The sequence below is a fragment of the Pseudorca crassidens genome, chromosome 20 (assembly GCF_039906515.1).
Source record: "Pseudorca crassidens isolate mPseCra1 chromosome 20, mPseCra1.hap1, whole genome shotgun sequence".
In the NCBI taxonomy this organism is placed as follows: domain Eukaryota; kingdom Metazoa; phylum Chordata; class Mammalia; order Artiodactyla; family Delphinidae; genus Pseudorca; species Pseudorca crassidens.
In genome coordinates this window covers 17,815,799-17,842,101 of record NC_090315.1, presented here as the reverse complement: position 1 = coordinate 17,842,101, position 26,303 = coordinate 17,815,799, and the positions used below count along the sequence as shown (strand labels likewise).

Below are 26,303 nucleotides of genomic sequence, written 5' to 3'. Positions count from 1 at the left end.
CTGAAACTCCTAAATATTAACAGATGATGGAAAGAATGATTGAATGCCCTTTAGAGAACAGAGTCATACAGTTACAGTTTCACTGTCCAGGAAGCAAAGCAAAACTGAGAGACATGGGTATCACCGACAATGACTATAAAAGGGCCAAATGTGGGCTTCCCTGGTGGTGCAGTGGTTGGGAGTCCGCCTGCCGATGCAGGGGACACGGGTTCGTGCCCCAGTCCGGGAAGATCCCACATGCCGTGGAGCAGCTGGGCCCGTGAGCCATGGCCGCTGAGCCTGCGCGTCCGGAGCCTGTGCTCCGCAACGGGAGAGGCCACCACAGTGAGAGGCCTGTGTACCGCAAAAAAAAAAAAAAAAAAGGGCCAAATGTTGAGAAACATGAAGCAACAAACAAGATATGTTCACCACTCACTGGCCTAAAATAACAATAGAGTCCTCTAAACAGTCAAAATGAAAGAGGGTGAGGAAAAGGAAACAACACCTCACTAGGTATAACATGATGTGTGTGGCTCTGGTTTCATGGTTAGGACTGGGGGAAGGGCTGTTTTTTTGTGACTGGATTGGACTCATGGCTTCAACCTATGTAGGACGAAGACCATGGTGACACTACCCCAGACGATGGGGCCCAAACACATAGTCAATTGTAGAAACTATAACTGTAAGTAGAGGGCTTAGAAATCTGTCTGGAAAGAGTAAGGAACATACCCATAATTTATTATTACACTTAAGCTTTGGCTGTTCAATGTACTACTTTCATAGGAACAAAGGTATTAGCAAGAGATTAAAGATCCAGCAAATAGAGGAAGCCAGTGCACTTCTGGGAGCCAGTCTGAGCTCCATCCTCCCTGACTTACTGGGGAGAAGCTTAATACCCTGGGAGCCACTCATGAGGCTGGTCGTGCTGAGGGGCACCCCTGTGCCCACTCTGAAAATACAAGTCGTCATCCTGTGTCATCCCGGAAATATTTTGATCCAAATGCTGCCACTCTCTGAGGCTACCTTGCCTTGTGTTCATGTCACATATATTCTTTCCACATTCCTTTTTCTGCCTCTTAAGGTATTGACTTAGGTCTTTTTTTTTTTTTTTTTTTAATACTTGGGCCTCTCCCCGTTGTGGCCTCTCCTGTTGCGGAGCACAGGCTCCGGACGGGCAGGCTCAGCGGCCATGGCTCACGGGCCCAGCTGCTCCGTGGCATGTGGGATCCTCCCGCACCAGGGCACGAACCCGTGTCCCCTGCATCGGCAGGCGGGCTCCCAACCACTGCGCCACCAGGGAAGCCCCTCACTTAGGTCTTCTTTAATATTGCATTTTATCAAAAAATTTTTGATACACTTTTTTAAAAATGAAGTGGTTCTCAACAGGTGACTGTGTTGCCCCAAGGAGACATTATCAATGTCTGTTGAAATATTTATTTACTTACTTAAAATTTAAAAGCATATTGTGGTAAGACTATTTAACATGAGATACACCTTAACAAATTTTTAACTCTTAACAAATTTTAAACTGCATAAGACAGTATTGTTGGCTCTAGGTACAATGATATATATAGTAGATCTCAAGAATTCATTCATCTTGATGAACTGAAACTTTATGCTCATTGATTAGTAACTCTTCATTTCCCCCTCCCCTCAGCCTTTGGCAACCATGGTTACACTCTATGATTGTATGAATTTGACTCTTTTAGATACCTCATACAATAGTGGAGTCATGTAGCTTGTTTTTCTGTGATTGGCTTATTTCACTTAGCATAATATTCTCAAGGTTCATCCATGTTGGCACATACTGCAGAATTTGCTTATTTTCTGAGGCTGAATATTCTGTATTTTATATATAAAAGAAATATTTACATACTTATATATACATTTATATATTTAATATAGTATTATCCAGCCTAAAAAATGTGATAGGCTAAATATCTAATATATGTTATATATAATATAGTAATATATATTATAAAATTATATTGCATATATGTATATTTTCTTTATCCATTCATCTGTCAATAGGTTGTTTTCACATCTTGAATATTGTGAATAATGCTATAATGAACATGAGAGTGAAGATATCTCAATACCCTGATTTTGACCCTTTGGGATAAATACCCAGAAGCAGGATTGCTGGATTGTATGGTAGTTCTATTTTTACTTTTTTGAGGAACCTCCACATTGTTTTCCATAGCTGCTCCAACACTTTGAATTCCCGCCAACAGTGTACAAGGGTTTCAATTTCTCCACATCCTCACCAGCTCACCAGCACTTCTTGTCTTGTGGTTTTTTTGATAATAGTCATCCTGTCATTTGTGAGGTGATATCTCCTTGTAGTTTTTATTTGTATTTCCCTGACAATTAGTTATGTTGAGTACCTTTTCATATATACCTGTTGGCCATTTGTATGTCTTCTTTGGAGAAATATCTATTCAAGTCTTTAGCTAATTTTTAAATCAAGTTACTAATTTTTAAAAACTGTTGCTCTGTATATATTTTGGATATTAACCTCTTATCAGATATATGATTTGCAAATATTTTCTCCTATTCTGGAGGTTGCCTTTTCATTCTATTGATTGTTTCCTTTGCTGTATAGAACTTTAGTTTGAAGTAGTCCCACTTGACTATTTTTGCTTTTGTCACCCATGCTTTTGGTGTCATATCAGTGAAATCATTGTCTAGACTAATGTTGTGAATCTATCCCCCTTTTTCTTTAGGAGTTTTACAGTTTCAGGTCTTATGTTTAGGGGTTTGTGTTTGTTTCTACAGTAGATCTCCAGAACTTACTTATCTTGTATATCTGAAACTCTGTACCCTTTGACCAACATCACCCCATTTCTAAGCCCCTGGAATCCACCATTCTGTTCTCTGCATTGGGCTATTTTATCTTTTTTCCCCAGGTTTATTGAGGTATAATTGATAAAAATTTTGTATATTTAAGGTGTACAATGTGATGTTTTGATATATGTATACATGTGAAATGTTTACAAAATCAAGCTAATATTTCCCTCATCTCACATAGTTACCATTTAAGTGTGTGGTGAGAACACTTAAGCTTTACTCTTAGCAACTTTCAAGTACACAATATTATTAACTATAGTCACCATCGTGTACATTAGATCTCTAGTAGTTATTCATACTGCATAACTGAAACTGTACCTTTGACCATTATGTCTTCATTACCGCCAAACTCCAGCACCTGGCAACCACAATTCTACCCCCTTCTTTTATAAGTTTTGATTTTTTTAGATTCAACATATACAGTATTTATCTTTCTCATTCTGGCTTATTTCACTTAACTAAATGTCCTCCTGTTTCATCCATGTTGTAGCAAATGGAAGGATTTCCTTAGTCCTTAAGGCTGAATAATATTCCATTATATACAGGTTATATACTGGAACTGATTTTTTATATTGTGTGAAACTTCCTCTTTCTGCACGTTTTCCCAACACCATTTATTGAAGAGTCTGTCCTTTTGCCATTTTGTGTTCTTGGCACCACTGGCAAAGATCAGTTGCCTGTAAATGCATACCTTTATTTCTGGGCTCTCTATTCTGTTCCTTTAATCTATGTGTCTGTTTTAATTCCAGAACTATACTGTTTTTTTTGTTTGTTTGTTTTTTGTGGTACACGGGCCTCTCACTGTTGTGGCCTCTCCCGTTGCGGAGCACAGGCTCTGGCTCATGGGCCCAGCTGCTCCGCGGCATGTGGGATCTTCCCGGACCAGGGCATGAACCCGTGTCCCCTGCATCGGCAGACAGACTTTCAACCATTGCGCCACCAGGGAAGCCCTATACTGTTTTTATTAGTATAGCTTTGTAGTGTATTTTGAAATCAAGAAGTATGATGCCATCAGCTTTGTTCTTGTACAAGATTGTTTTGGCTATTCAGGGTCTTTATGATTCTATATTAATTTTAAAATTGTTTCTTCTATTTCTATAAAAAATGCTATTGGAATTTTGATAGGGATTGCATTAAATCTAGGCATTTTAATAATATTAATTCTTCCAATCCATGAACACAGGATAAATTTCCATTTGTTTGTGTCTTCAATCTTTCACTTAGTTTTTACTTTCACTCTATAGTTTTCAGTGCACAGATCTTTCACCTCCTTGGTTAAATTTATTCTAGGTATTTTTTGGTTTTGATGCTATTGTAAATAGGATTTTCTTTTTCAGAATGTTCATTGGTGTACAGAAATTGAACTAATTTTTGTATATTAATTTTGTATCCTGCAACTTTACTGAATTTGTTTATTAGTTCTAACAGTTTTTTGGTGGAGTCTTTAGGATTTCTATATATCATGTCAACTGCAGAGACAGTTTTTCTTCTTTTCCAATTTGAATGCCTTTTATTTCTTTTCGTTGCCTAATTGCTCTGGCAAGGACTTGCACTACTTTGTTGACTAGAAGTGGTGATAGTTGACTAGAAGTGGTGATAGTGAGCACCCTTGTCTTGTTCCTAATCTTAGAGGAAAAACTTTCAGCTTTTCTAACTATGTTGTTAATGGTGGATTTGTCATATAGGGCCTTTACTGTGTTGAAGTAAGTTCCTTCTATACCTAATTTGTTTAATCTTTATCACGAAAGAATGTTAAATTTCATCAAATGCTTTTTCTGCATCTATTCAGATCATATGCTTTTTATCACTCATTTTAATGTGGTATATCACATTTATTAATTTGCATAGGTTGAACATCATTGCATCCTAGGGACTGCCAGGGAAATCCTGTAGTTTTCTTGTAGTAGCCTTATTTGGCTTTGGTATCAGTTTAAAACACTGGCCTCATACAATGCATTTGGAAGTGTTTCTCCTCTCTTAATTTTTTGGGAGAGGTTGAGAAGGATTGGCATTAATTCTTTAAATGTTTGGTAGAATTCACTAGTGAAGCCATCTGGTCCTGGGATTTTGATTACTGATTCAATCTCCTTACTCATTGGTCTGTTGAGATTTACTGTGTCTCCAGGATTTAGTCATGGTACACTGTTTGTTTCCCGAAATTTGTCCATTTCTTGTAGCTTATCCATAATAGTTGGCATACAGTTGTTCATAGTAGTCTCCTTTGATCCTTTTCATTTCGTTGGCATCAGTTGTAACGTCTCCTCTTTTATGTACAATTTTCTTTCCTTGAGTCTTCTCTCCTATGTTCATGGTTAGTCTAGCTTAAGATTTGTCAATTTTGTTTATCCTTTCAAAAAGTCAACTCTTAGTTTTGTTGATGTTTTGTTTTTCTAGTTTCTATTTAATATATTTCTTCTCTAATAATTATTTCCTTCCTTCTGCTAACTTTGGCCTGTGTTCGTTTTTTTTTTTTTAGTTCCTTGAGGTATGAAGTTAGACTTTTGAGATCTTTTTTCTTAATGCAGGCATTTATTGGTATAAACATCCCTCTTAGAACTGCTTTTGCTGCATCTCATAAGACTTGGTATGTTACATTTCCATTTTCATTTGTTTCAAGGTATTTTAAATTTGCCTTTTTGATTTCTTCTTTGACTTGAGTGATTTTTCTCAAGAGTATATTGTTTAAATTCTCCATTTTTCATTTTCTTTCTGTTACTAATTTCTAGTTTCATACAATTGTGGTCAGAAAAGATACTTGATATGATTTTAATCTTATTAAATTTCTTAAGACTTGTATTTTGGCCTAACATATGATCTGTCCTGGAGAATGTTCTGTATGTATTTAAGAAGACTGTGTATTCTACTGGTTGGATGGAATGTTCTGTATATGTCTCTTAGGTTCAGCTGGACTGATAGTTCAAATCTGCTGTTTCCTAATTGATTTTCTCTCTGAATGATCTGTCCATAATTGTGAGGTATTGAAGTCCCCCAACTATTATTGTATGGCTGTCTATTTCTCCCTTCAGACCTGTGAAAGACTGCATATATTTTTAGGAACTCTGATGTTGGCTATATATAAATTTTAAATTTTTATATTTTTCTTGATAGACTGACCCCTTCATCATTATGCAGTGACAATCTTTGTCTCTCTGACAGTTTCTGACTTAAAGCCTATTTTGTCTTATATAAGTGTAGCTACCTTCTTACCATTTTTGGTTACCATTTGCATGGAATATCTTTTTCCAGTCATTCATTTTCAGCCTATGTCTGAGAGTAATTATTGATAGTAAGGAGTTACCATTGTGATTTTGTTGTTTTCTGACTTTTTAAAAGTCCTTTTTTACTTCCTCTCTTCCTGTGTTCCTTTGTGGCTTTTTTTTTCTTGATTGTGGTATGCTGTGATTCCTTTCCCTTTATGTTTTGAATTGACTAGAGGTTTTTTCTTTGTGGTTACTATGAGGCATACATAAAACATAGATATAACATCTGTTTTAAGCTAATGATGACAACTTCAGTTGCATGCAAAAATTTGTAACATTTCACTTCTCCAACCCACATATTATGTTATTGATGTCACAATTTACATTTTAATATTGTTTATCCATATCAAATTACAGTAGTCACAGTTATTTTAACAGTTTTGTCTTTTACCTTTTATACTAGACTTAAAAGTGATTTATGCATACCACTACTATATTGGCATATTCTTTTTTCCAGTTTTATTGAGATATAATCGACATACAGCACTGTATGAGTTTAAGGTGTACAGCATAATAACTTGGCTTTCATATATTGTGAAATGATTACCACATAAGCTTAGATACCCATCATCTTACACAGAAACAAAAAAAAGTTTTTTCCCTTGTGATGAGGACTCTCAGGATTTACTCTAACTTTCAAATATACCATACAGCAGTGTTAACTACAGTCATCATGTTGTACATTACATTTCCAGCACTTATCTCATAACTGGAAATTTGTAGCTTTCTATATTAGAGTATTCTGAGTTTGACTATATATGTGCCTTTACAGTACGAATTATACTCCCACATTTTAATATTATTTTTTAGAAATTTAACATTTATTTTTGGCTGTGTCGAGTCTTAGTTGCAACACGTGGGATATTCATCGTGGCACGTGGGATCTTTCATTGTGGCGTGCAGGCGTCTCTGTAGTTGAGGCGCACGAGCTCAGTAGTTGTGGCGTGCAGGCTTAGTTGCATGTGAGATGTTAGTTCCCTGACCAGGGATCGAACCCGCGTCCCCTGCATTGGAAGGTGGATTCTTTACCACTGGACCACGAGGGAAATCCCTAAAATTTTTATTGAAGAATTCCATTAGGACTTCCTGTGAAGCAGTTCTAGAGGTGATAAACTACTCAGGGTTTTTTGTTTTGTTTTGTTTTTTCCTCCTGGAAAAAATCTGATCTTGCCTTCATTAAAAATTTTCTGACATACAACTGACAAAAAATAAATTTATATATATTATGTACTTTAAATATAAATATATTTAAAATATACAAATTGATTATTTGATATAAGTACACACTGTGAAAATATAACTACAATCAAGTTAATTAACACATCCATCACTTTTTTTGGTAAGAATGCTTAAAATCTCTCCTAGCAAATTTCATGTATGTGATACAATACTATTAACTATAGTCACTGTTCTGTACATTAGATCCTCAGAGTTTATAATGGAAAGGGTACAAACGTTTCTGAGAAGAAACCCACGACATTCCTCCAGAATCTCTTGTGTATAACAAACTGCTTTTTCTTTGTTGCTTTCAAAAATCTCTGTCTTCGATTTTGACAGTTTGATTATAAAGTGTCCTGTTGAAGTTTTCTCTCTGTTGAAACTGACTGGGGAACTCTGAGATTCATTTATCTGGATGGTCCATATCTCTCTACATATTTGGGATGTTTTCACCCATTATTTCTTTAAGTAAGTTTATTGCCACTTCTCTTCTCCTTCTACAAGGACTCCCATAATGCATATATTGGTTCTTTTTTTTTTTTGGATTAAACAACAAGAATTTATTTCTCACAGTTCTGGAACTGGAAGTCTGAGGTTAGGGTGCTAGGAGGGTGGGTGTCTGGTGAGAACTCTGTCTTTGGATTGCAGCTGGCTACCTTCTTGCTGTGTCTTCACATTTCACATGGAGGAGAGAGCTCTTCTTATAAGGACACTAATTCCATCATGAGGGGTCTTACACCCCACCCCACCCTCCCTGCCGCAATGCATATATTGGTTCTTAAAAGTCTCATAGGCTTTCTTCACTCTTTATCATTCTTTCTTCCCCTCCCCCAACTGTATAATTTCAAATGATCTGTCTTTGAATTCATTGGTTCTCCTGCATGATCAAATCTTCTGTTAAAGCTTTCTATGGAATTTTTGATTCATCATTATATTCTCAGCTCCAGAATATATGTTTGGTTGTATGTTAAAGTTTCTGTCTGTTCATTTAACTTATTTTGATCACTATTGTTTTTCTGATTTTGTTGTCTGTTTTAGCTCATAGTTTTTTTGAGATGATTATTTTTCAATTCTTTGTGCATCTATTCATAGATCTCAATTTCTTTTCGACTGGTAACTGGCAAATTATTGTCTTCCTTTGGGGTATCATTTTCCTATTTTACTATCTCTGCCTATGCTCTGCATCCCACCCTTTTCCAGCCATTCGTTCATCCATCTTCACATTTGTCAGATAGAAGCAATCCCTAGCTGCATTATCTTCCTGGCTCTCTACTGTAAAACCTCAAGATGACACTTGGCTTTGTCTGGCCCACATCTGGGCTGCTGAGAATAGTTGAGGTCATCAAGTGTCTAGATTGGCACTACTGCAGAGTAATGTTCTTGCCCCTCTCCTGCTTCCTTGCACAGCTCAGTCAGTTGATGTGTCTCTAACCCCCTCCTCAGCCCGACAGCCTCTTCCAACTACTTACTTTTGCATTATATCCCACATGTTCCATCGAATTCTTCATGCATAAGAAGGAAATAATGATCTTGCCCACTCCTCCATCCTCCACAGTTTCAGTAGATGGCCCTGTTTTTCAGAGAGTTGAGAAGGTGGGACCTTGTGCAAACTCGTAACACTGTGCCTCCTCTAACCCAACATTCAGCCACCATCATCATGCTTATTTTGTTTTCCATATTGCATGAATCCATCATCTTTACCACCTCCATGGGTTCCACCACGAACATCCTGCTCTAAGCTCTCATCATCTTTTGCCAAGATGCCGCCAAAACACTTCTAACTGGTTGGCTCACATCTGCTCTGTGTTTCTTCTGATCAGCTCTCTCTCTGCCAGCACCAGCTCTGCCACCCATGCAAGCATTGATCCATCCATTCACCACTCACTCCCTGAGCCACTGATGTCTCAGCATACAACCTACTTCATGGCCTTCTTTCTTGCTGCTCAACCTTACAGAGCATCTGTTATCTGTCTCATACCTGTAGCTTCACTTCCCAACTTTGGAAGAGGTCTCGCCCCCTGCCGTAGCTACTTCCTGCACCAGAGACTAAATCACACCTTCTCCTGCAACTTCGGAGGCTTCTCATGCTTCCTCCTAGAAAGGTAACTGGTATTTAGACTCTGTCACCATAGATTAGCTTTGACTGTCTTGACTTGATGTAAATGGAGTCCCACAGTTTATTCTGTCATGTCTGTCTTCTTTTGATCTTCGTTATGCCTGTGAGAGTCATTCTTGTGGTTCTATGTAGTTCAACTCTGTTCTTTCTCAGTGCTCAGCAGTATCTCATTGTAAGGATGTCCATTCTCCTGTGATTGCCATTTTTTTTCCTATTTCTTGTATTATGAACATTCTTGTTCATGTTATTTTTGGAGAGATATACTATGTATACATAATAAAGTACTCATTTTTGCGGGGAATATACAGAGAGAGGAATGACTGGGTCTTAGGCTATGTATATGTTTAGCTTGAACAGAAACTGCCAGACAGTTCTACAGAGTGGCTGCACCCTTTCACGCTCCCACGAGCCATGTGTGAGAGTGCCCATTGCTACATTCCCATCAGCACTTGGTGTCTTCCCCTTTCCTTTCTGAGGCCCAGTGGTGAGGTGGCTCAGAACCACAGCACTGAAACCATTCTTGATGAGGTCATAGCTTTTATTCTAATTGTCAAATGCAACAACAGCACTAACGATAGTGAATAATGGCCCACGATATACTGAACATTCAACCTGTGCCAGGCACTATGCTAAGTACTTTACAGGTGTGGTCTTGTTAACCCTCATGGCAGCTGGTGAATTAGGAACTGGGCATCTCCCAGTGTTTCAGGTTAGGAAATGGTGATTTACAGGTGGTTAATAACTGTCAAGATGACTGCTTGGTAGAGGCAGGGTTTGAACTGAAGTGACATTCTTCACCACCACGCTGTACTTGTTTTTGATGCAGCAGAAACCTGTTCCACTTTTCTGCACCTGGGCTTTGGTAGCACTTGGTTCCAGTGGTCCCTCTTTTCCAATTCTGACTGTATTGTTCCCTGCTTCTTAGTCTGATTGCTTCCTCAATATTGGCTTTGCCTGGCAAATTCCCTGGCAGTCCACTGGTTAGGGCTGTGTGCTTCCATTGCAGGGGGCATGGGTTTAATCCCTAGTCGGGGAACTGGGATCCTGTATGCTGTGCAGCACAGCCAAACCAAAAAAAAAAAAAAAAAAAAAGGTTTTGCCTGGCATCTCATGGCCTTTTAACTGTAATTAGTTTCCCTGAATGATCCAACTCTACTTCGTTCTTCAGCTTCAACTCATGCATGTTGTGTTCCATGTCCATGCTGTGATATAGACAGGATAGTTAACAAGTATTCATTGCTTTTTGGTCCTTGCACTGTAGGTGCAGTGTTTCAATTCATCCTCACAGTGATTTTTGAGAGACTCTATTTGTACTGATATGTAGGTGAGGGGGCAGAAGCTTGTGGAAGTTGAATGGCTGCTGAAGGGCAGAAAACTAGCAAGGGGGTGTTGCTGGATTTGTTTCTGGGCTGATTCTCCCCAGGTACCATGATATCAAACACAATACATTCTGTTGGCTTCTAAAATTTATAACTGACTACAGGTGTATAGGTTTATATTAATCATAAACCTTAGTTTAATGACACTTTTATTTGTCAGTGCACTGTCGTATTTTTAAACTTTTTCCAATCATTTATTTTCTCTATAAAGATTATAGTGAACACCATCAGCCAATGCAAGAACAGGAGTATTACCAACCAATATCCTACCTCTATCTATACATTTCTTCTTTTTCCAGTCCTCTCTTTTCCTGAATCACTGTCTTGAACTTGCTTTCATAATTTCATTACTTTATATTGGGAGTGTTTTGTATTATAAATTGAATTTCTTTTGTAGATGTGGTGCATTTCAGATTCTGTTTCTTGTGTTGGATGTGTTATTTTGCATCTTGCAAGCAACTTGTCTATTTCATCTAGTTGTCAGTTCATCACTTTATTACATCATACTTGCAAGTATATTTAAAGAAAATATAGTTTTCTGTTTTTTAATTTCTGATAAGTAGTATCATTGTTGATTGCTATGGCTTGAATGTGTCCCCTACATGTTGAAATCCTCTCATCCAAAGATGATGGTATTAAGAGGTGGGACTGTGTTAAGTCATGAGGGTGGAGCCCTCCTGAATGGGATCAGTGTTTTATCAAACAGGCTCCAGAGAGATCCTTCGCTCCTTCCACCATGATAGCGAGAAGGCACCAGCTATGAACCAGGAATAAGGCCCTCACCAGAATGTGACCATGCTGGCACCTTGATCCTGGGCTTCCCAGCTTCCAAAACTCTGAGAAACAAATTTCTGTTTGTAAGCTACCCAGGCTGTGGTACGTTGTCACAGCAGCCTGAATGACTAAGACATTGCTATAGTCTTCTGATATATGCTTTTAAAAAAGTCAGTGTTAAATAACTAAGAATCACAATGTGTGCACTATAGCTTTCTTTCTTCTTGAAATATTGTTACACCAGTATATCACAGTATATTTATCAATTTTTGTGGACATTCACCTGTTTCCATAATTACACCCATAAATTCTGACTATACTGTTCAGTTAAAGATACTCACTTGTTTCCTTTTTATTTATTTATTTATTTATTTTTAGTTATTTTTTGTGGTTACCCACCTTGCTGTTATATGCAGATTCTTTTTTAAAAAATTTAATTTTTTATACAGCAGGTTCTTATTAGTTATCTATTTTATACACATTACTGTGTATATGTCAGTCCCAATCTCCCAATTCATCCCACCACTGCCCCCCCCAACCCCTGCTTTCCCCCCTTGGTGTCCATATGTTTGTTCTCTACATCTGTGTCTCTATTTCTGCCTTGCAAACCAGTTCATCTGTACCATTTCTCTAGATCCCACATATATGTGTTAGTATATGATATTCGTTTTTCTCTTTCTGACTGACTTCACTCTGTATACAGAGTCTCTAGGTCCATCCACATCTCTACAAATGACCAAATTTTTTTCCTTGTTATGGCTGAGTAATATTCCATTGTATATATGTACCACATCTTCTTTATCCATTTGTCTGTCAATGGGCATTTAGGTTGCTTCCATGACCTGGCTATTGTAAACAGTGCTGCAGTGAACATTGGGGTGCATGTGTCTTTTTGAATTATGGTTTTCTCTGGGTATATGCCTAGTAGTGGGATTGCTGGGTCATATGGTAATTCTATTTTTTAGTTTTTTAAGGAACCTCCATACTGTTCTCCATAGTATCGATTTACATTCCCACCAACAATGCAAGAAGGTTCCCTTTTCTCCACACCCTCTCCAGCATTTGTTGTTTCTAGATTTTCTGATGATGCCTGTTCTACCGGTGTGAGGTAACACCTCACTGTAGCTTTGATTTCCATTTCTCTAATAATTAATGATGTTGAGCAGCTTTTCATATGCCTCTTGGCCATCTGTATGTCTTCTTGGAAATGTCTATTTAGCTCTTCTGCCCATTTTTGGATTGGGTTGTTTGTTTTTTGATATTGAGCTGCATGAGCTGCTTGTATATTTTGGAGATTTGCAAATATTTTCTCCCATTCTGAGGGTTGTCTTTTCGTCCTGTTTATGGTTTCCTTTGCTGTGCAAAAGCTCTTAAGTTTCATTAGATCCCATTTATTATTTTTTTAATTTCCATTTCTCTAGGAGGTGGGTCAAAAGGGATCTTGCTGTGATTTATGTCATAGAGTGTTCTTCCTTTGTTTTCCTCTAAGAGTTTTATAGTGTCCAGTCTTACATTTAGGTCTTTAATCCATTTTATTTTTGTGTATGGTGTTAGGGAGTGTTCTAATTTCATTCTTTTACATGTAGCTGTCCAGTTTTCCCAGCACCACTTATTGAAGAGACTGTCTTTTCTCCATTGTATATCCTTGTCTCCTTTGTCATAGGTTAGTTGACAATAGGTGCATGGGTTTATCTCTGGGCTTTCTATCTTGTTCCATTGGTCAATATTTCTGTTTTTGTGAAACTACCATACTGTCTTGATTACTGTAGTTTTGTAGTATAGTCTGAAGTTAGGGAGTTTGATTTCTCCAGCTCCGTTTTTTTCCCTCAAGATTGCTTTGGCTATTTGGGGTGTTTTGCGTCTCCATACAAATTTAAAGATTTTTTCTTCTGGTTTTGTAAAAAAATGCCATTGGTAATTTGATAGGGATTGCATTGAATCTGTAGATTGCTTTGGGTAGTATAGTCATTTTCACAATATTGATTCTTCCAATCCAAGAACATGGTATATCTCTCCATCTGTTTGTGTCATCTTTGTTTTCTTTCATCAGTGTCTTATAGTCTTCTGAGTACAGGTCTTTTACCTCCTTAGGTAGGTTTATTCCTAGGTATTTTATTCTTTTTGTTGCAGTGGTGACTGGGAGTGTTTCCTTAACTTCTCTTTCTGATCTTTCATTGCTAGTGTATAGGAATGCAAGAGATTTCGGTGCATTAATTTTGTATCCTGCTACTTTACCAAATTCATTGATTAGCTCTATTAGTTTTCTGGTAGCATCTTTAGGATTCTCTATGTATAGTATCATGTCATCTGCAAAGAGTGACAGCTTTACTTCTTCCTTTCCAATTTGGATTCCTTTTCTTTCTTTTTCTTCTCTGATTGCCATGGCTAGGACTTCCAAAACTATGTTGAGTAATAGTGGCAACAGTGGACATCCTTGTCTTGTTCCTGATCTTAGAGGAAATGCTTTCAGTTTTTCACCACTGAGAATGATGTTTGCTGTGGGTTTGTTGTTTATGGCATATGGCCTTAATATGTTGAAGTAGGTTCCCTCTATGCCCACTTTCTGGAGTGTTTTTATCATAAATGGGTGTTGAATTTTCTCAAAAGTTTTTTTTGCATCTATTGAGAAGAGCATGGTTTTTATTCTTCAATTTGTTAATATGGTGTATCACACTGATTGATATATGTATATTGAAGAATACTTGCATCCCTGGGATAAATCCCACTTGATCATGGTGTATGATCCTTTTAATGTGCTGTTGGATTCTGTTTGCTAGTATTTTGTTGAGGATTTTTGCGTCTAGGTTCATCAGTGATATCAGTCTGTAATTTTCTTTTTCTGTAGTATCTTTGTCTGGTTTTGGTATCAGGGAGATGGTGGCCTTGTAGAATGAGTTTGGGAGTGTTCCATCCTCTGCAATTTTTTGGAAGAGTTTGAGAAGGATGGGTGTTAGGTCTTCTCTCTCTAAATGTTTGATTGAATTCACCTATGAAGCCATCTGGTCCTGGACTTTCATTTGTTGGAATGTTTTTTTTCTTTTTTGTATAAATTATTTTTTCTTTTTATTCTGAAGAAGTTACATATTTAACGTATTGTGTGTCCTCACTTATGAACACGATGGCTTCTCTCTCCATTTGAGGACATAGCGAGAAGGTGGCTCTCTGCAAGCCAGGAAACTGAACCCCATAGGAATCTTGATCTTGGACTTTCCTAACTCCAGAACTGAATATAGAAAAAAGACACAATATGTGGCAAAAACAGGAAAGTAAACAACTAGTGACAGTGAGAGGAAACAAGATGGTGGAGAAGGACCTTGTGTTCAACTCTTCTCATGAGCACACCAAAATCACAACTAACTGCTGAACAACCATCAATAAAGATGACTGGAACCTACCAAAAAAAAATTCTACAGCCAAAGACATAAAGAGGAAACCAGAGCACACTGGTGCTCTGGAGGGGCACACTCACAATATAATCAAATCCCATACCTCCCAGGTGGGTGACACACAAACTGGAGAATACTGGAGGATAATTATATCACAGAAGTTCTGCCACAGGAGAGTTCTTAGCCCCATGTCAGGCTCCCCAGCGTGAGGGTCCAGCATCAGGAGGAGGAGCCCCAGAGCATTTGACTTTTGAAGGCCAGCAGGGCTTGAATGCAGGAGCTCCACAGGACTGGGGAAAACAGAAACTCCACTCTTGGAGTGCACACACAGTCTCATGTACACTGGGACCTAGGGCAAAAGCAGTGACTTCATAGGAGTGTAGACCAGACCTACGTGCTGGTCTTGGAGGGTGTCTCCTGGGGAGGCAGGGGGCAGCTGTATCTCACCCTGGGGACGTACACACTGGAGGCGGAGATATTGGTGAGTATTCATCTACATTAACTTGTCACTGAAGGCAGAAGTCTTTCTGGGGTCATTAGCACCAAGACCTAACCCTGCCCAAAAGCCTGTAGGCTCCCATGCTGCGATGCTTTAGACCAAACAGCCCCACCCATCGGCAGACAGGCTGCCTAAAGACTTCCTCAGTCCACAGCCACCTCTAGAGACATCCCTTGACATGGCCCTGTTCACCAGAAAGCCAAAACCCAGCTCTACCCTCCAGTGGGTAGGCATCAGCCCCTCCCACCAGGAAGCCTGCACAAGCCTCTTGACCAGCCTCACTCACCAGGGGGCAGTCCATAAGCAAGAGAACTATGATCCCTAAGCTTGTGTAACTAAGTCCTCAAACACAGGTCAGAAACTACTGTAGGACCAGCTGTCCTCTGCCCCTTGGGTGATGAGAGGGGAGTGTACTGCTGGGACAAATAGTCCATCCCCTACAGAGGGCCACTTCTCCAAGGTTGAAAAACATAATGAACCTAACACACATAAAAATGCAAATAGAAATTCAGACAAAATGAGACAGCAAAGGAATATGTTCCAGATGAAGCAACAAGAAATAAACCCACAAGAACAACTAAATGAAGTGGAGATGGGCAATCTACCCAAGAAGAGTTAAGAGTAATGATCGTAAAGATGACCCAAGAATATGGGAAAAGAAAGGATGCAGAGAAGTTTAAGTTACAAGAAGTTTTTGGCAAAGAGTTAGAAAATATAAAGAACAACCGAACAGAGTTGAAGAATACAATAACTGAAATGAAAAATACACTATAAAGGGATCAACAGCAGAATAAATGAGGCAGAAGAATGGGTCAGTGAACTGGAAGAGAGTGGTGGAAATCGCTGCCACAGAACAAAGAAGAAAGAAAAGAAATGAGGACAGTTTAGAGATATCTGCGACGACATCAAACACACTAACATTCACATTATAGGGTCCCAGAAGGAGAAGAGAGAAAGGGCCAAGAAAATACTTGAAGAGATAATAGCTGAAAACTTCCTTAACACGGGAAAGGTAACAGTCACTCCAAGTTCACAGGAAGTGCAGAGTCCCATATGGGATTAATCCAAGGAGGAACATGCCAAGACACATGGTAAGAAAGAAAAAATTAAAAGCAACAAATAACATACAAGGGAATTCCCATAATGCTATCAGCTGACTTTCAGTAGAAACTCTGCAGGCCAGAAGGGAATGGCATGATATATTTAAAGTGATGAAAGGGGGAAACCTACAACCAAGAATACTCTACCCAGCGAGACTCTAGTTCAGATTTTATGGAGAAATCAAAAGCTTTATAGACAAGCAAAAGCTAAAAGAATTCAGCACCACCGAACCAGCTTTACAACAAATGCTGAAGGATCTTCTCTAGGCAGAAAAGAAAAGGCCACAACTAGAAACAAGAAAATTATGAAATGGGAAAGCTCACCAGTAAAGGCGAACATAAGTATAGGTAGGAAATCATCTACACACAAACTATGGAGGTTAAAGTCAAAACACAAAAGTAGTGGGACTTCCCTGGTGGTACAGAGGTTAATCTGCTTGCCGGTGCAGGGGATATGGGTTCAGGCCCTGGTCTGGGAAGATCCCACATGCCGTGAAGCAACTGAGCCTGTGTGCCACAAATACTGAGCCTGCACTCTAGAGCCCTCTAGCCACAAATACTGAGCCTGCGTGCCAAAACTACTGAAGCCCACACACCTAGAGCCTGTGCTCCACAACAAGAGAAGCCACTGCAATGAGAAGCCTGCGCACCACAATGAAGAGTAGCCCCCACTCACTGCAACTAGATGAAAGCCCACGTGCAGCAGCGAAGACCCAATGCCCCCAAAAATAAATAAAATAAAATATAAAAACATTAAAAAAAATCCTTTTAAAAAAATAAAGTTCTTGGTGAAAATGAAAAATGTGTCTTTTATTTTTACTTAAAAACCAAAGGCACTTGTTGGCCAACCCAATATATATAAAACAGGAACAAGACTCATAGAGAACAAACTAGTGGTTACCAGTAGGGAGAGGTAAAGGAGGAGGGGCAAGATAGCTGTATGGGATTAAGAGGTATAAACTACTATGTATGAAATAGATAAGCAACAAGGATATACTGTACAGCACAGGGAAATAGAGCCATTGTTTTGTAAGTACTTTAAATGAAGTATAATTTATAAAAATATGGAATCACTATGTTGTACACATGAAACTAATATAATATTGTAAATCATCTATACTTCAATTAAAAAGTGGCTACTTCTGGGCTCTCTATTCTATTCCACAAGAACATACACACTGGCCAAAAAACTTTTAATGAGGAGTTCAACCTCAGTGGTAATGAGGTAAATGCCAGTGAAGACCAGAGTAAGAAACCAGTTAGCAACCTATTCAACTGGAAGAAATTATAGAGCCCAAAAATATCATATGTGGGACAGGATGTGGTGTATGAAATCTCACATTCATTGCTGGTGAAGTTAACAAATTGATAACGTCACTTTAGAAAACACTGGGCAACATCTTGTAAAGTTGTTTTCCATCAGTCATTCCACTCATAAGAAGAATTACAACTAAAACTCCTGCACGTGTGTGCAGCAAGGTGGATAACCACCAAATAAAAAAAGAAAGAAAAAGGAAACAAGTATCTTTCATTGAACAAGGTAGTATAGTGAGAATTTTTGGATATAATTATGGAAATAGGTGAATGTCCACAAAAATCGATAAATACATTGTGATATATTGACGTAACAATATTTTGAGAAGAAGGAAAAAAAAACACTACAGCTCACACACAGTGATTCTTAGTAATTTAACACTGAATTCTTTAAAAGCATGTATCAGAAAACTACATCAATGTCTTGGTCCATTTGGGCTGCTGTAACATACCAAAGCCTGGGTAGCTTACAAACAACAGAAATTTGTTTCTCACAGTTCTGGAGGCTGGGGAGTCCAGGATCAAGGCGCCAGCATGGTCACATTTTGGTGAGGGCATTCTTTCTGGTTCATAGCCAGTGCCTTCTTGCTGTGTCCCCACATGGTGGAAGGGATGAGGGATCTCTCTGGAGCCTGTTGGATAAGACACTGAACGCTCATGACTTCTGCACCTCCCAACGGCCCCAACTCCTAATACCATCATCTTTGGAGATGAAGATTTCAACAAATGAATGTGAGGGGTACACATTCAAGCCATAGCAATCAAGTATGATAACCATTTATCAGAAATTAAAAAACAGAAAACCATATAATATGCTGTTTAAGTACGCTTACAAACAGGTATGATACGATTTTAATTAAACGAATGAATTGACAACTAGATGAAATAGACAAACTGCTTGAAAGATGCAAAATAACAAATCCAGCACAAGAAACAGAAAATCTGAAAGCCACCACATCTACAAAAGAAATTCTATTTATAATATAAAACACTCCCACATATAAAGTAGTAAACTTATGAAGGCAAGTTCAAGACAGTGATTATCTTTGTCAGGAAGGGAGAGGATGGGAAAGGGAGAAATATATAGATCAAGGTAGGATATTGGTTGGTAATACTCCTGTTCTTGCATTGGTTGATGGCGTTCACTATAATTTTTTTTTTTTTAATCTTTTGGCCGTGCTGCGTGGCATGTGGATCTTAGTTCCCTGACCAGGGATTGAACCCACATCACTTGCATTGGAAGCATGGAGTCTTAACCACTGGACCACCAGGGAAGTTCCCACTATAATCTTTTTAGGAGAAATAAATAAATGACTGGGAAAAGTTTAAAAATAAATTAAACATGATAGTACATTGCCAGATGATGAGTGTGTCATAAACCAAAGTTTATGATTAATATAAACGTATACAACTGTAGTCAAATATAAATGTTAGAAGCCAACAGAGTATTGTGTTTGACATCATGTACCTGGGGAGAATCAGCCCAGGCTCAAATCCCAGCAACACCCCCTTGCTAGTTTTCTGACCTTCAGCAAGCGTTCAACTTCCACAAGCTTCTGCTTCCTCACCTACAAATCAGAGTACAAGTAGAGTCTCAAAAAAATCACTGTGAGGATGAATTGAAACAGTGTATATACAGTGTTTACAAGCACCAAAAAGAAATGAATACCTGTTAACTATCCTGCCTATATTGCGGCATGGATATGGGACACAACATGCATGAGCTGAAGAACTAAGAGTAGAGGCGGATCATTCTGGGAGACTAATTACAATAAAAAGAAAGGGCCATGAGATGTCAGGCAAAGCCAATACTGAGGAGGCGATTAGAGTAAGAGGCAGAGAACAACCCAGTCAGAATTGGAAAAGAGGGACCACTGGAACCAAGTGCTACCAAAGCCCAGGTGCAGAAAAGTGGAACAGGTTTCTGCTGCATCAAAAACAAGTACAGCGTGGTGGTGAAGAATGTCACTTCAGTTCAAACCCTGCCTCTACCAAGCAGTCATCTTGACAGTTATTAACCACCTGTAAATCACCATTTCCTAACCTGAAACACTGGGAGATGCCCAGTTCCTAATTCACCAGCTGCCATGAGGGTTAACAAGACCACACCTGTAAAGTACTTAGCATAGTGCCTGGCACAGGTTGAAAGTTCAGTATATCGTGGGCCATTATTCACTATCGTTAGTGCTGTTGTTGCATTTGACAATTAGAATAAAAGCTATGACCTCATCAAGAATGGTTTCAGTGCTGTGGTTCTGAGCCACCTCACCACTGGGCCTCAGAAAGGAAAGGGGAAGACACCAAGTGCTGATGGGAATGTAGCAATGGGCACTCTCACACATGGCTCGTGGGAGCGTGAAAGGGTGCAGCCACTCTGTAGAACTGTCTGGCAGTTTCTGTTCAAGCTAAACATATACATAGCCTAAGACCCAGTCATTCCTCTCTCTGTATATTCCCCGCAAAAATGAGTACTTTATTATGTATACATAGTATATCTCTCCAAAAATAACATGAACAAGAATGTTCATAATACAAGAAATAGGAAAAAATTAAAATGGTAATCACAGGAGAATGGACATACAATGAGATACTGCTGAGCACTGAGAAAGAACAGAGTTGAACTACATAGAACCACAAGAATGACTCTCACAGGCATAACGAAGATCAAAAGAAGACAGACATGACAGAATAAACTGTGGGACTCCATTTACATCAAGTCAAGACAGTCAAAGCTAATCTATGGTGACAGAGTCTAAATACCAGTTACCTTTCTAGGAGGAAGCATGAGAAGCCTCCGAAGTTGCAGGAGAAGGTGTGATTTAGTCTCTGGTGCAGGAAGTAGCTACGGCAGGGGGCGAGACCTCTTCCAAAGTTGGGAAGTGAAGCTACAGGTATGAGACAGATAACAGATGCTCTGTAAGGTTGAGCAGCAAGAAAGAAGGCCATGAAGTAGGCTGTATGCTGAGACATCAGTGGCTCAGGGAGTGGTGAATGTTTGGATCAACGCTTGTATGGATGGCAGAGCTGGTGCAGGAGAGAGCTGATCAGAAGAAACACAGAGCAAATGTGAGCCAACCAGTTAGGAGTGTCTTGGCATCGTCTTGGCAAAAGATGATGAGAGCTTAGAGCAGGATGTTCGTGGTGCAGCTCACAGAGGTGGTGGAGGTGATGGAGTTACCCAATATGAAAAACATAAAATAAGCAGGATGATAATGGCTGAATGTTGGGTTAGATGGAGGCAGAGTGTCATGAGTTTGTACAAGGTCGTTTCCCACCTTCTCAACTGTCTGAATGACAAGGCCATCCACTGATACTGTGGAGGATGGAGGAGTGGGCAAGATCATGATTTCCTTCTAAGGTATGAAGAATTTGATGCAACATGTGGAATGTAATTGAAAGGTGAGTATTTGGAAGAGACTCCATCGGGCTGTGAAGGGGGCTAGAGACACACATGAACTGGCTGGGGAGTGCAAGGAAGCAGGAGAGGGGCAAGACCATGACTGCAGTGGCACCAATCAACACACTTTGTGACTCCAACTGTTCTCAGCAGCCCAGATGTGGGCCAAACAAAGCCAAATACCATCTTGAGGCTCTACGGTAAAGGAGGGCCAGGAAGACAGTGCAGCTAGGGATTGCTTCTGTCTGACAAACGGAAGGATAGATGAACAGGTGGAAAAGGGTGGGATGCAGCCTACAGGCAGAGATGGTAACATAAACTCTCTTATTCTGAGTCTAGGAGGACATGTGAGGGATTATGCATTGTGATTGTTATTATTACATGAAAGATCCTAACAGCTTTTTTTGAGCTTGTAACTATAACTCAGCCATGGTGCTAACTAATTTCATGCATCAAATGATTACATCTTCAAACAGCCCAATGAGTTAGAAATTATTATCACTTTCATTTTTCAGGAGTAGGCTGAGTGCAGCAGACTGGTTTGATGTAAACAAAACCCAGAAACCCATCTGCTCTTCTCCTTGGACACAGAGCTAAACCTCAGTTCCCAGCTGCATCGAAAGAGGGATACAGACTCACAGACATAGAGAACAAGCTTGTGGCTGCCAAGGGGGAGGGCAGGGTGGGGGAGGGATGGATTGGGAATTAGGGATTAGTAGACGTAATCTATTATATATATGTATGACTGAATTGCTTTTCTGTACACCAGAAACTACCACAACATTGTAAATCAACTATACTTCAATAAAATAAATTGAAAAAGAAAAAAGGGATGGCCAACTGCCGAGTTCTTGTCAAGAGTGTGAGGGGAAATAATGTAGGTGTGACTTCCATACTTCCTCTCATTTCCCCTCTGCCAGTAGAATGATGCCAAGGTAACCATAAAGCCAGACAGGCAACACCTGGGTCTCTGAATAACCGTGTGATACAATCTCACACGCTGACCCACACGAGCCCTGCCATGAGTGAGAAAAATCCTTCGTGTGTTGAGCCACTCAGCTTTTGGAGATTATCTGTTACTGCAGTGAACATTAACAGCCTAAATTAACTAAAGGAGGCCCGACAAAATCATGCAACTTCCCTATTGCCACTGGGCTGGTGACCGGCAAAGGCAGGTTTTAATACCAAGCAGTTGGAGCCCAGAGCCTTGCCCTTATACATAAAACAGGTTCTTTATTTACCCTGTGGCAGAAAAGAATCTGTTGAGGTGGGAGGACAAAGGGACTTCAAGACGGAGAGCTCTACCCTGACCCAGGCACCCAAGGAGGCCACAAGAAGAAGCTTCCCACGGAATTCCAGAGGCAGTGGTCCCCTCAGTTGAGGTTGCCATGACCCCTCCTGCCCAACACTTGGTCACCCACCTGGACAGGCACTTTGGGAGAGGCTTCTCTTCACCACCCACAGCTCCTGCCTGTGCTTCAGTGGGTGGATTAGATCTGGTTTGGGAACCGGATATCCTGTTTGTGGAGAAAGAAATAAGATATTCGTATTTTAGCAAAGACAAAAAGAAATGTTTCAGTCCTGTCTGGGACTTTGAGATGGAGAGGAGACCTCGGAATGAGGCTGCTCTTGTCCATACTGATCTGTGACCTGGGAACCAAAGCCAAGAACGTTATCATTAGGCCCTAAAGGCTGAGTAGGGTAGTGCTAGCTGTCTAGGGTGATCCATCTCCCTAGTCCTGGAGGACCCCCCAAAACTGTCCAGATGCAGTCATGGGACCCAGATGCACTAGTGTTCATGGAACATTAATTATGACCATTGCTAACAACTGCCTTCCTTGACACTGACCCACTTTTTATTTAACTTTAATACATGTCTTCATATAGGGAATCTTGTGTCCATATAAGAAATGGAAAAACCAGTTTCATTTGCCACAAATGCAAAGTTACTGCAAGAAAATCAAAACAGAACTATCAAGTCTCAATGAACTCATGCTGCCTGCTCAGGGCTCTGAGTCTGAGGCTGTCCCTTCTGTTGAAGAGAGAAATTGCCAGCAGTCAAAGGGGCATTAAAAGACAGCATGAAACAGCAACAGGAAAAACAAGAGAAAAAGGTATGGCCTTCTCTGATTGTCCATCATTGCCACTTGCCATGTTTGTGCACCCTCTAAAATGATCTCCCATACCAAGAGACGATCATGGCCCAGACTTAAGTACACGAGGGATGAGCATGTAGGCATCAGGGGCAAAAAAAGCCTTTTAAAGGAGATTCTGTTTTTCAGAATGACTGCCAGTAGGACTCACACAGATGCCTCCTGATGTCCTGTCTGCTTCACTCACTTGCTGAACAACATGCCATTACCCAGGGGTTCTGCTGACTGGGCTATAAACCAATCAAGCTTGGCCACTCAGTCTCCATCCTGTAGGAATCTGGAGAAGGAACAAATTAGGGCCAGCCTGTGCTGAGCACTGGAGTAAGAGGTAAAAAGAAGTGTGGGCTCGGGTGGCTGTTTCCTGCCACTAGAACACCCATGCAGAGACAGCCAGACGTAGAGAAAGACAGATATATGAGGAAAAAAAAAAGTACAGCAAGAAGTAGAGACAAGGAATTGAGGGGTTTCTTAGATCAAGGGTAGGGGTGACCATTTCTGGCTATCAGCTCCCTGCAGCAGAAAAAGCCAATCTGCTGAGAATAGCACAAGGAGACCCACAAATAGATCAGAAGACACCAAGGCCAGTATCTAATCAGTATTTCTTCCATTTCCTGACTTTAGTCTCTCATGGTGCCTGACTGGACCTCCTACCCCTCAATATTATAGGACACCCATATTTCCTCCAACAAATCCTTCTCCTCTGCCATCTGAGCTGTTGAGAGGAACTAGGTTTCTTGCTCCAAATTCCTTGTGGCAGACACAGGAGCCTGAAGATAAACCAATACATGTCAGGGCCGTGGGGAGGAGGGAGAGTGTCCTCAGAAGCCTCCTGAAAAGGGCAGCATGAAAGAGGTTGTAGGTCCCCACAGAAAGAGCAGTGAGGCCTTACCCACAGGTCTCCAGCATCACCTCCCAGTACAGGCTCCTCTGGGCAGCATCCAGCTGCCCCCACTCGTCCTAGGTAAAGGTCACTGCCACGTCCTTGAAGGTCACGGATGCCTGGAAAGTCAAACAGAGGTAGCTTTGTTGGCCCTGGGACAGACAGATGTGATTAGAGCTCAACGTTCAGTCGTTGGTAAAGGACCAGAGGGCCCCAAAGTCAATAACACGCAGCACTTCCTGGGAGCCCAGCTCTGTGTCAGGCTCCAAGGCGAGGCAGACACTGCCTTTGGGCAGAATGTGACTGTATTACAGCCAAAGGTCTTCTATGCTGAAATCATTCACAAAAGACATAAAACGATGCCAAGGCCGTGTGGCCTAAGAGACATGCAAGCATTCTGGCAATGAAGGGGAGGGAACAGATGACAGTGATCATACTAATCAGCAGTTGAGCATAATACTAATCAGCTGGTCCTCACCGTGTGCCTACACCATGGCCTCTAATTCCCTGTGTGAGCGGGACCAAGAGGGGCGGCAACCAAAACGGGTCCTGTGGGCTCCCTCTAACCCCCCCACAAGGTCTTACAAGGCGCAGAGGTGGTTCCTACCTCTTTATGGTGATTCTCTCGGAAGTTCTGAAAGGTCGCGGGCAAGGGAAGCCTGTGAACAGAAAAGAAACACGTTTCAAAAGAACTAACGCCCCCAGGACGCCGGAAGTCCAAGCCAACAACACAGGAAACGCCCGTTTTACCGTCCCTATTGGCCCAATTCTTACTGCTTCCTCCCCGCACAGACTTCTGGGTAGTGTAGTTTCTCTCCTGCAGGCAGCCTGGCCAAGAACCGGAAAGCCTTCAGGGAACCCTAGGCGGGGTGCTAGGAAATGATGGCCTGAGGCTCTTAGGAAGGGGCCGGGCCTCGCACCTTCTTAAAGGGGAAGTACACAGATTTATCCGCCACCTGTCACAGATAACTTTAAAGATTTCAGATGCTCCAAAGGTTACAAACCTAATTGGATACACCACACCAAACTATGACTCAGAAAGTGTGTGTCTGTATCTAAGAGGAAACATATGATATCTAGCTACTCTTCAAATACATGGAGATTGAAGCCTTAGAGTTGGTCCTGTGGACCAAAAAAAATGCACAACAGTGAGTTGTGAGTTAAGTTTTATTCGTGGCAAAATGAGGACTTTAGCCTGGGACACAGCGGCTCAGATAGCTCTGAGGAACTGCTCCAAAGAGGTGTGTGCGTGCGTGCGTGCGTGCGTGTGTGTGTGTGTGTGTGTCAGTATATATGTGGTTTTGGTGAAGAGAGATACATGCAACCAAGCATACATTTTTGCAGAATGTTGCCACTAGTCCTGAGGAGCAGATGTCTCCATTAATGATTTTAGTGTTTTTCTAGATATAAGAAGATGTAAGAAATTGGGCTGATAAAACCTTCTCCTGAAAATATCTAACTATCTAAAGGCCTGTTCTGCCAGTTTTTCCTAGAGCACAGAGTGCCTTATTCCTGATCTCTGCTCTGAACTCCTCTCAAGGTGTGTTGAAAGTCAGCAACTGCAGTGGCTAGTAATCTAATCCTTGTAGAGGCAGATGGCTAGTGACAATTTTTATTTGGCAGTTTTGTAAATTTCAGTATGTTTTGTTAGGGATAAGTGAGAAAAGTCTCCAGCAGGGATGCAAAGATGGAGGGGAGGGGAGGACTTTCAGAGGCTCTGAAGCTGGTGAACATGGGTGGCACTCTGCCTCTGGTTGCCTCAGAAAACGTCTGTCCTGTTGGTATAATCAGTGACGTGTCCAACCCAGCAAGCAACATTATTTTATCCAGATACTGTTTCCTAATCCACATCCTAAAACACATTCAATTTCTTTTAGGAATCTGGAAAGGAAAGCCACTTACACAATGTCATTTCCTGCCAGGAAAGAAGCTGTCACAACCCCTGCAAGTGTGCCAAAGGGGCCTCTGAAACCTGAGACAAATATTTGTGACTTCAGG

At 40.5% G+C, this 26,303-nt stretch overlaps 1 protein-coding gene and 1 long non-coding RNA gene across 6 annotated transcripts in view; one reads left to right on the top strand and one right to left on the bottom strand.

Annotated features, from left to right (window-relative positions):
* Nucleotides 1–22,105, top strand: part of LOC137215567 (androgen-binding protein homolog) — a 55,180-nt gene extending 33,075 nt beyond the window's left edge. The window contains 1 exon segment of the mRNA XM_067720950.1: nt 21,788–22,105. The gene's annotated coding sequence lies outside the window, so the exon portion shown is untranslated.
* Nucleotides 10,230–25,049, bottom strand: LOC137215568 (uncharacterized). Of its 5 annotated transcripts, XR_010939322.1 has the most exons (6): nt 24,913–25,049; nt 24,315–24,424; nt 22,694–22,789; nt 20,643–20,760; nt 19,344–19,443; nt 10,230–18,507 (listed from the first exon to the last, which is right to left on the bottom strand). It is a non-coding gene; the product is annotated as an uncharacterized lncRNA (long non-coding RNA). The 5 variants fall into 5 exon arrangements; XR_010939323.1 differs by lacking the exon at nt 19,344–19,443; XR_010939319.1 differs by lacking the exon at nt 20,643–20,760.
* Nucleotides 25,050–26,303: the final 1,254 nt, after the last annotated feature.